Genomic DNA, 9,497 nt, shown 5'->3' with positions numbered 1-9,497 from the left:
AAGAAATTTGTAATGTTTTGAACAACCCACAATAAAAAATTAAAAAATAAAATAAAAAAAATAAATAAATAAAATAAAGTCACAGTAACAATTTAGCACTTTGAAAAAGATACCAGGCATACCTAGAGGTAACAATGCAGTAAAAAGAGAAAAAAAAATTTAAATTAATTTACAGAAATAACTTTTTAAAAAATTATATTATTTTATTTTTTTAGTTGTAGATGGACACCCAGGGCCTCATGAAAGGCAAGCGCTGTACCATTGAGCCACAACTCCAGCCCACAAGAATAACTTTTAAAGCAACAATACTAGGTTGTTTGTCCTTCACATATCTTTTGTGTTCTGTAGCAAAACTGATCAGAGCAATGTAAATATGTTATTCATTATCCAAAAAGTTCATATGATCCATTTCAGGGAAGATAAAATGCATTATCAACAGAAATTTTATGCAAAGTCTGCTCTTTTTTTGTTTGGGTCACTGAACTAAGTGCAAACCATCTGTTACCTAGAAAAATCAGAAAAAGTAAAAATTCACACAGCTTTCTTTTTTTAACACACCCCAATAGCACTCCAAACAGACCTACTTTTACACAAGCACCATTTATGAGGTTTAAATCTTAATGACTGTAAATGGCTTTAAAACCCATATTTACAATGCTTTTTATGTTTTAGATTGGCCATATTTTTCTCATTTTCCACAAATGTATGACATTTAATAAAATTGTTCATATGCTAAGAATGTCACACTACTAAAATGTCTTATCAAACACACCAAGCTCCAAGAAATTTTTAAATCTAAAAACCTTTCAGTTAAAATTGTATTTTAATCCTATTTATAAAATTCCACATCGGTAGTTTGTTACAGCTATTATGATTTTCTTTCATGAAAGCAGAATGGCCCGATATAAATCAGGATGTTTTCCAAGTCAAAATGCTTGGACTATTGTCTTCGCTTGGTTTCTCACTGTCTAACATCAGCTGACTTACACATCTCTAGACTTCAGCGTCTTAACTTAAAAAAGTACTCTAAAATGTCATTCTTGGGAGTTTACTTCCCTTCCAAATGCATGTAGTAGCATTGTGCTCAGCTCATAGGTAGCCCCAGGAACTTGGAAACCCTCCACAGCCAAGGGAAGGAGAAATGAACACTTCTAAAGCATTAGAAAGTTTCCTTAGGACAGTTTTAAATATACTGATTACAGCTTGAAATACAAAACCAAATTCCATGCCCCAGAGTGCTGGAGATCCACCCCAGAACCTTAGGCATGCTAGACCATCACGCCCCAGTCCCTCACCATTTTTACAGTAATAAAATCAAACTATTTCCAGGATACCAAGCCTTATTCATGCATCAACCATCTAATGAAAAAGTGATTTTTTTTTCAAAGGTGAAATTTCCAGTTTCAGAGAGTTTAAAACAGGCACCAGCCTTGATGTTTTCACAGCTCTAGTACTATGAATTTTATCAACACCCACGATTGTTCCTCAATGGCATGTGAATCTGTTTTGTGCTATTTTCTGGATGAATAGTGCACACACAAACCTACTCCACCTACATAACCACTAAATGTGATGCATTTTTAAAAGATTTATTTTCCCCTTGGTGCAACAAAACATTACAAATCCTAACAACGCATCAAGCAAGAACTTCTGCACAGAATCAACTCTCAAATTCCTCACTTTGCCTTATTATTATTCACTCAGCACATTACTAAACACAAGGAAGAGGAAAGGCCTTGGGTTTACACGTTAAAAACAATGCCCACAGTGATGCTTCCCTTGCTCTTTAGTATATGACCTCTTTGGTTTTATTCTACTGGGAGTTTATTAAATTCCAGAGATTTCCACAAGATCCACCAAGGCAGCAAGACTGGATTTCACAGTCACTCTCTAAAGATGCTTCAACTTTAAAGAGGATACTGACTATTCCTATTCATTCTTGTTTTTTCTTCCTGTTTATGGATGCATTTACAAATACTCAAAATCATCATGGCTAAACCTCAGAATTAATTTACCTCCTGGTCCAGAGGCACATGTTGAAATCTGTGAGTCTGAAAATTTGGAGGAAAAGATGGTGATGCACGAAATTAAAGTCCAAAATGTTCCTTCAAGGCCAGGAACAGCTTCTACTGTGGAGCAGTCACCCCAGTATTACTAATGTAGCTCTTTGACTCAGAGTGCCCCCCACTGCCACACCTACCACAGAGCCACTCTCAGTCCTTCCCTGAAGACCAAAATCCATCTTAAATCATTAAGAGGAAAGGATACATGACCAAGCCCCCATCCTGCAGAGAATTCTCCTACAATATTTTTCCGAGGAGTTAAAATGGTTTCTGACCACAAGGTTCTTGTCCTAGTATCTCAAAACAGCAGCTGTCCACTGGTTGGTATACAGGGAGTCTTGAACTTCCACAAATCTCACACAAAATTGTTGGGTGTTGGGGTGCAGTCTAAATGTCTGTATGTGCTTTGTTTTTTTAATGAGGAAGTGAACTGAGTGGAATGGGAGGATACACAATTTCATCACAAAGTAGCTACATATTCCCCCAAACATCAAGGAAGCCATTTCTATACGGAATGGCTGCTGTGAACTGAGGTTCTTATTTATGTCCCTGACTAGAAATGTAATCAGAATGGACAGCATATCAGGGTAAAGGAGGAAGAGCTCCTTTCTGATTCTATCTTATAGACACAAAGTATAGGTGAAATTGCATTAGCTCAAGTACTAAACTGAATTAGTAGGTCACTAAACTAAATGTATTTCCTTCTAACATTATTAGAAAAGACTGCTGAAAATTATTTCATTAATTTTCAAACTGAATCTCTTTAATTCTCCCACTTGATCCAGTTACTCAGTACTTCCAGATCTGCAGTTAAATTTCAGAGATTGCTCAAATAGCATGGACTTCAAAGTTGTAAATATTAACTATTCTACGTAACAAGAAAGTGAACTTTAACTTCTCCAAAACTGTTAATGTAATTTTGTCTATATTATTTGTCTGTAATGTAAAAAAAAGGCAAAGAGAAGAGGATTTGGGAGGAAAATAACTCTGAACATACACATAGATTCTTTAAGGAATTCGTTTAGAAATGTAACAGATTTAATAAAGTTACTCTGGCAATTCAAAATGACCTCAATTTTATCCCCAAATGGAGACCAATTCTATTAATATTGGCTTTGCTAATTATAATTACATAAGCATTTAAAAATATCACTTCAAGATTATAAATTGTGAATAAAGGGCACCTAATGAAAAATAAGGTTTTCAACCTTCTGTATTATTTAAAATGATCATTAAAGCAGACAAAAAGTCTATACAGAGTAGCTTAAATTTGGGGGAATGAAATTTTCCCAGAGGAATTCATATCCAATTTGATACAAACTGTCAGGAAACTTTTTTATTTGAATTTTTATCAGAAAAAAAATACCTAGGATAAATTCCAACTATCCTCTGAACTATTGGCCCCATGTAAAAATACTAAGTGCCTTTTACTTGAAAAGACCAAGAACATTGTTGAAGTGAAAACACAGTAAATTTCGGGAGGAAAAAAAATAAAAATCCATGTCTGAAAAAAGCCATCCTTCCAAAGGATAAGGGGGAAAATTCGCTCAATAAAAATATTCTTTACTTGAAGGAAAAACACAAAGGAGAGATTTTTGAAAATTTTATTCACTAATTTATTTAGGGGAAGTCCATGTAAAATCTTATTCATATATCACTGAAAAATACAATATAATGAATGCTTACCCAGTATCTAACCCAAGAACTAAAACGACAGATATTCATTGGCCACTGATGAACAAACAATGTCAAGAAAACCGTGTGTTGCCAAGAATTATCAAGGAAATTCTCAGTACTCCAGGGTCATTAAACAAAATCTTCATGATGTTTTTTTCAATTAGAAGAAATGGACTCACTCCAGCACTCCTTTAAATAATGTCCCTAGTAGACTGAAACGTAAGTTAATTTCTTGGCCACTCCCCATTGTGCCCCTATCTCAGGAATGATTACCAAGATTTTTTTTTTTTTTTTTAAAGAACTAGAAACTTGGAAGTTGAGGCAGTGGTACACACCTTCACTTCTTCATGGATCACTACACTGTCCAAGAGAAGAGCTATGTCTGACAGGAATTGAAGATTACAGGAAAGCATTCTTAAAAAACATACACACATACACACATACACACACTTACCTAATAACCAATGGTAGGTCACTAAACTGAATGCCTTTCTTTCTGACAAAGTACTCTTCCCTCTAGAACATGGAATGGACAAGAATGTCTTCCACCATCAACATTTTATTAGTTCTTCATCCATGCCAAGCTGAAAGCCAAGACTGGAAGATGCTGACTACTTTCTGGGGCGGTCTTCAGAGGGTCTCCTGCTGCAGCAGCAATAATAGAAGGGACAGCTGAAAGCCCCTCAGGATTTGTGGGTGGTAAATTCACTGAGTTTGTGTAAAATCAGTGTAACAATTCAAATGAGAGTAAGAAATTAAGACATAACTTTACTTTCTTAATTTGACTGATTGCAGTTTTGGAATTTTAGTCTTTGTGATTTCCATCTAAAATATAATCTCTTGAGTGGGCAAAGTGGAGCAACACCTTAATCCCAGCTATTCAGGAGGCTGAGGTAGAAGGATTGCAACTTTTTACTTGTGAGACCCTCTCTTAAAAATAAAAATATTGAGGATATAGCTCAGTAGGAGAGTTCCCATGGGTAAAATCATCAGTAGTACAAAGTAAAAATAATAATGAAATAAAATATAACCTCATAGAATACTGTACCTTTTCTCTCAGATCTTTCAATAGTTTGTCAACACCCAGAGGCAGGGACCAAGTGACTTATTCTGTGTTTCTCTACAGACCCTAGACCCAGTCCACAGTCACATATAATACACATTCATTCATCCATGATGAATGAACTAAATTTTGATGATGAAAAACTCCATTAGATATTCTTAAAATCAAAGTTCCAATAGAATCTCCATGTATCAAAATGCCACTCAGTAATTTGGTTACTCATACAATTACTAAATACTATTAACTTTTGCATAGTAGTGGTACATTTTACACATTAGTTTCACAAAAATCAAATTCAGTTGTTTCCACTAAATGCATACTTTCTTTTAGAAGCCATACAGAATGAATGATGAGCAGGGGATTATAACACAAAGAATCTATTTGCTTTGATAAAATAAGACACTGCATGTGATACATAAATGATATCCCAGTCCTGCCACTCTAACACATTTCAAATTCTAGAAAGTCTGTGATTTTTAAGAAGCAGAAACTGTATTGCATTCAGAAAATCTGCCCAAAGTTCATATTAAGGAAGCCAATAATGCAGAAATTGCAAAGAGATTTTTATTATTTTTTTAGGTTCTATATAAATTAACTGTTAGTTCCACTAGTGACTACTGCCACTCACCATTTACCAAAATAATGGCTAGATACCACAAAGTATCTAGCCATTAAGAAAATACCCTAGCCAAACAATCTTTATGTTTTTATCACGATCAAGGTTATCAACTCACACAACATTTTTCTGCCAACAGAGAAGTAAAATCAGTAAAAAGTGAGCTTTAAATTTTACTTTATAATTTGACTTTCTGAGGAGACAAACATCTGTTTTTCAGTGCAATCTGCTTATATGACCCCTGAAATGAGTACCAGTACAGTACAAAATGAAGGTGTCCGGATCACAGCCTTGTTTGGTCTCCATAGAAACCCCAAGCTCTATACTCTGTGATCACTACATCTCCCCTAGAAAGAAATGAGCTTTGATGGGGGGACAGCATTGTATTTAATATAATTGTATGTTTAGGGAACCTTTGATACAACTGTATGTATGATAAAGCCAGAATGGGTTAAGAGAATTTTCTCCCACAACTGTGGGAAAAAGTAGTAAGAATCAACAAGGGACATAAAAATTCTTTGTTGTGTATTGTTCACCAAATATTCCAAAAATGAATATAACAGTGCTTTTTTTTTTAACTCCTAGAAGAAAGGTCATGTAATGTTCTCATATCATTTGCCTTATAGCATGCAACAGCACTTTTTTATTTTCCTAGAATGTGCAGGTATAGATTCATAATTTATTTCATTTTTAAGGGGAAAATAAGAAATAAAATCCAATACATGACATACCCTAGCAGGATGATCCAATCTTGGATGAATAAAGTTCCATGTCAAGAAAAAACCAAGATTTTCAACAATGTATCAAATCAATAGGCACCAAAAAAACCAGGGAACCACAGATCTCTCTGTAGACAGAGATTCAAACTAAGCCTAAATAAGGACAGAAGGGATATAATCTACATTCAAATCCAGTCTTTTAAGCAATAGCCACAATTACACATACCTTTCCTTAAGTCAACACTAATTATACTTACCACTGAGAAGGTTGCCACAATGACAGCAGAGGTTCTCAGAACTAACCTGAAGTTTATGAGTCCATAGGCATGTGAAAAACAACAGTATACTCCTTGTTTCCATAGAATAACATATACCAGTTCTGTTTACTAAGTTGGACAGGAAAAACTAATAGATGAGGGCTGGGCTGTGGCTCAGCAGTAGGGCGCTCACCTAGCATGTGCGAGGCGCTGGGTTCGATCCTCAGCACCGAGTAAAAATAAATAAATAGATAAATAAAGGTATAAAAAATTAATAGATGAATCATATGCTGAGATTGTTTTGAGTAGCTGGCACCTGAGGAAAATGAATCCCCATTTGGCATAGTTTTGTCAAAACGGCATCCACATACTCATAATTACCACCACCACTTCTAAAACAGCCAGAAACGCACAGGAAATAAAAGAGAAGTCAGGATAAATTTGTTACTAGCAGTCAAACAAAAATGCTAAGTACATGTGCTTTTAATGATCATCTTTGTAGATATCTTCATAGATCAGATGCATTAATCACCTGCTTTCTGATGTGCACAGTACTGAAATCATCTGTTGAGAGGTGGTATTATTTTTTTATACAGTTATGGCAAATTTAAAAAATTGCTCTTTTTAATTCTCCATCAACACAGAATTTCCCAAAGGTGAAAATAATCATCAAATACCTCCAAGGCTGGAGCTATACATTATTGTTCACATAGCGGCATTTGTTCAACCATAGAGACACACTAACCATGTGCTATGAGATGACTGTGTTGCTAAAGTAGAGGACAATGGAAAGAACAATTTATTAGTTTTTTTTTGTTGTTCTTCAAGGTTATATCTATATGGATCTGAATACTACATAGAGGTTTAGAATAAGCACATTTTCTAAGCCATTCATCAAGTGGTATCACCTAAGAGAAACTTTAAGTATTTAGTTGTATTGCACAACATTTAAATGATGCACATAGTACCAAATGTGAAAATTTAGAAATATATTCAACTGAAAATTTTACTTTTATTCTAAATGTTTGGCATCAGGTAAGCAATAAGAAGTCAGTCTTCAAAGATCCATGTGTTCACACCCATTTTGGTGAAAGAGTGAAGCAAAGAGTAATATAAGGGTGTTTTCATGATTGTGTTTTGAAAGCTGGTCACTGAAGGGTACCAACATAAAGCCAGCAGATGGCTCTGACAACACACACATATATACACACACACACACACACACACAGAGGATAGCGGGCAAACAAATATAACAAACAAGAAAGGAAGACATTAACCAGGCTAAATAAGAGAAGTCATCAGAGAAAATCTACAAGGGAAGAACCATTTGAAAAAAGTATGACCAAAAAAAAGAAGAAGATGCAGGTTCCATTCCTGGACAGAACAGTCAGGACAAAAAATGAGCTATGAGAAGAAAATAGGGACCAGGCACTGTCACTCTGCAAAGGTGAGCACATGTGTAATGGTAGAAAAGAAACATTAACTTTAAAACTCTTCAGACACATGTGTTCAAGTGGCAAAAATACATAGAACTATAAGATGAAAAACTCCAGAGAATGCTCAGATTTCTCAAATGACCACACAGCTATCATGTCTCTCCTCCCAGTTTCTAGTCTCCTTTTACAGTCTCCTAACTCTAACTCCAATGACAATGACTGAAGACTCTGGAATCAAGCTATGCTGATATGCTAAAGAAGTCAAGGACTCTGCAAACAGAATCTCTGCAGATACCACAAAGTTTTAGTCCGGTCTCCAAGGCCTGCCATACCTTAAAAGATTAAAATGGCTTAAGGCAAATGACATTTACAAATCAAGGCAGGAAACTTGAAAAATCAATATGTATGTTTATATATAACATGGCCTCCGGGAGTCACCCTGGAGTAGCCAACTAACAACATTTTAGTAAAGGGAGGAAAAAAGGTTCACATTCTGCGCTGAGACACCATTTCATATCAATCTTCTGTGAAGTTAGAAGAAAAAGGATTTAATATCCCAAAGTAACCATAAGGAAGTATAGAACATAGAATGGTTTTATCCTGTATATGTTGAGAAAAGACAACAAACACAAAACGTTTCACTTTCCTGAGAAGATAATTATTAGTAGTACTGAGGGAGGAAAAAGGGGGAAAAAAAGTTTTAAAACACAGGCTCAGGCAAGAATGAACAGGCCGGGGACCACATACACTTCATAGTCCAGTCCCTAGATTCAGGTAGTTCTGTTTCAGTAAGATCTGAAGATATTCCCTGTTCAAACATCTAGGTCAGTCTTATCAGTCCGAAATGAGTCACCTAAAATCCTCTTTTAAAGTTTTGCATAAGTGTTTTCAAGTTTGAATAGAATGAACTTTTTTACTCTTGAAATCTAGGTAGTTTCCTCTTCCAAAGCCTTGTATGACTTTGTGACTTTTGCTAAATGTATTTCTTTGATACAGCTACACGGTACCATTTCTGATTACCTTATTCCATAGATGGGAATATATGTGAAAATTGAAGGTTTAACGCTGGTTGAAACGGCGTTTTGGGGCGACGGGCTTAGCAATGATTGCTAATGGCTCACGATGTGAATTTCCAGTTCAATGCTGAAGGACTTAAAAGATACAAAATGGACTTAAAAGATACATCCTATCTCAAACACGTTTAAAACTACATCCATTTACTTTAAAATGCCAATTTCAACACCAGGAAGGGGCCATTTTACCTGTCCTACCAGGTCTCCAGCCGGAGGTGAAAAGGCTTCCAGCAAACCAAGCCGTGTTCCAAATTTCAACCAAGAACCCTAAAGGTGCAGAAGGCGACTTCTGGGACCTTTCGTAAGTCCCAGACACAGGACTGGCCTGCCTTTCCGGGAAGGGGTGCCCGGCCCCCGCGGAACAACAGTGACCCCCACGGAGTCCGGGTGTCAGGCTTTCTCCCAGCTCTTGCGACCCGCGCGGCTGCTGCAGAGCCCGACGCGGCTAGACTAGGAGAGGCGCACGGCGGAGCGCAGCCTTGCAGAGTCTACAGCTGCAGCCTCAGCCCACAGCTCCCGGGATCTCCTCCTAAGAGTTACTGGAGCCCGGCCTCCGGGCAGCTGCGCGCAGCTGGACACGGCCTGAGAGCCCC

At 36.5% G+C, this 9,497-nt stretch overlaps 1 protein-coding gene across 1 annotated transcript in view; it reads right to left on the bottom strand.

Moving 5' to 3' along the window:
• Positions 1–9,065, bottom strand: part of Slc7a2 (solute carrier family 7 member 2) — a 76,532-nt gene extending 67,467 nt beyond the window's left edge. The window contains exon 1 of the mRNA XM_048791826.1: positions 4,195–9,065. The gene's annotated coding sequence lies outside the window, so the exon portion shown is untranslated. The remainder of the gene's footprint in view (positions 1–4,194) is intronic.
• Between the last annotated feature and the right edge of the window lie 432 nt (positions 9,066–9,497).

Source organism: Marmota marmota, unplaced genomic scaffold (genome assembly GCF_001458135.2).
Source record: "Marmota marmota marmota unplaced genomic scaffold, marMar, whole genome shotgun sequence".
NCBI classification, from domain to species: Eukaryota; Metazoa; Chordata; class Mammalia; order Rodentia; family Sciuridae; genus Marmota; species Marmota marmota.
Note: the sequence above shows the minus strand (reverse complement) of the source record. Positions and strands in the feature narration are given on the sequence as shown.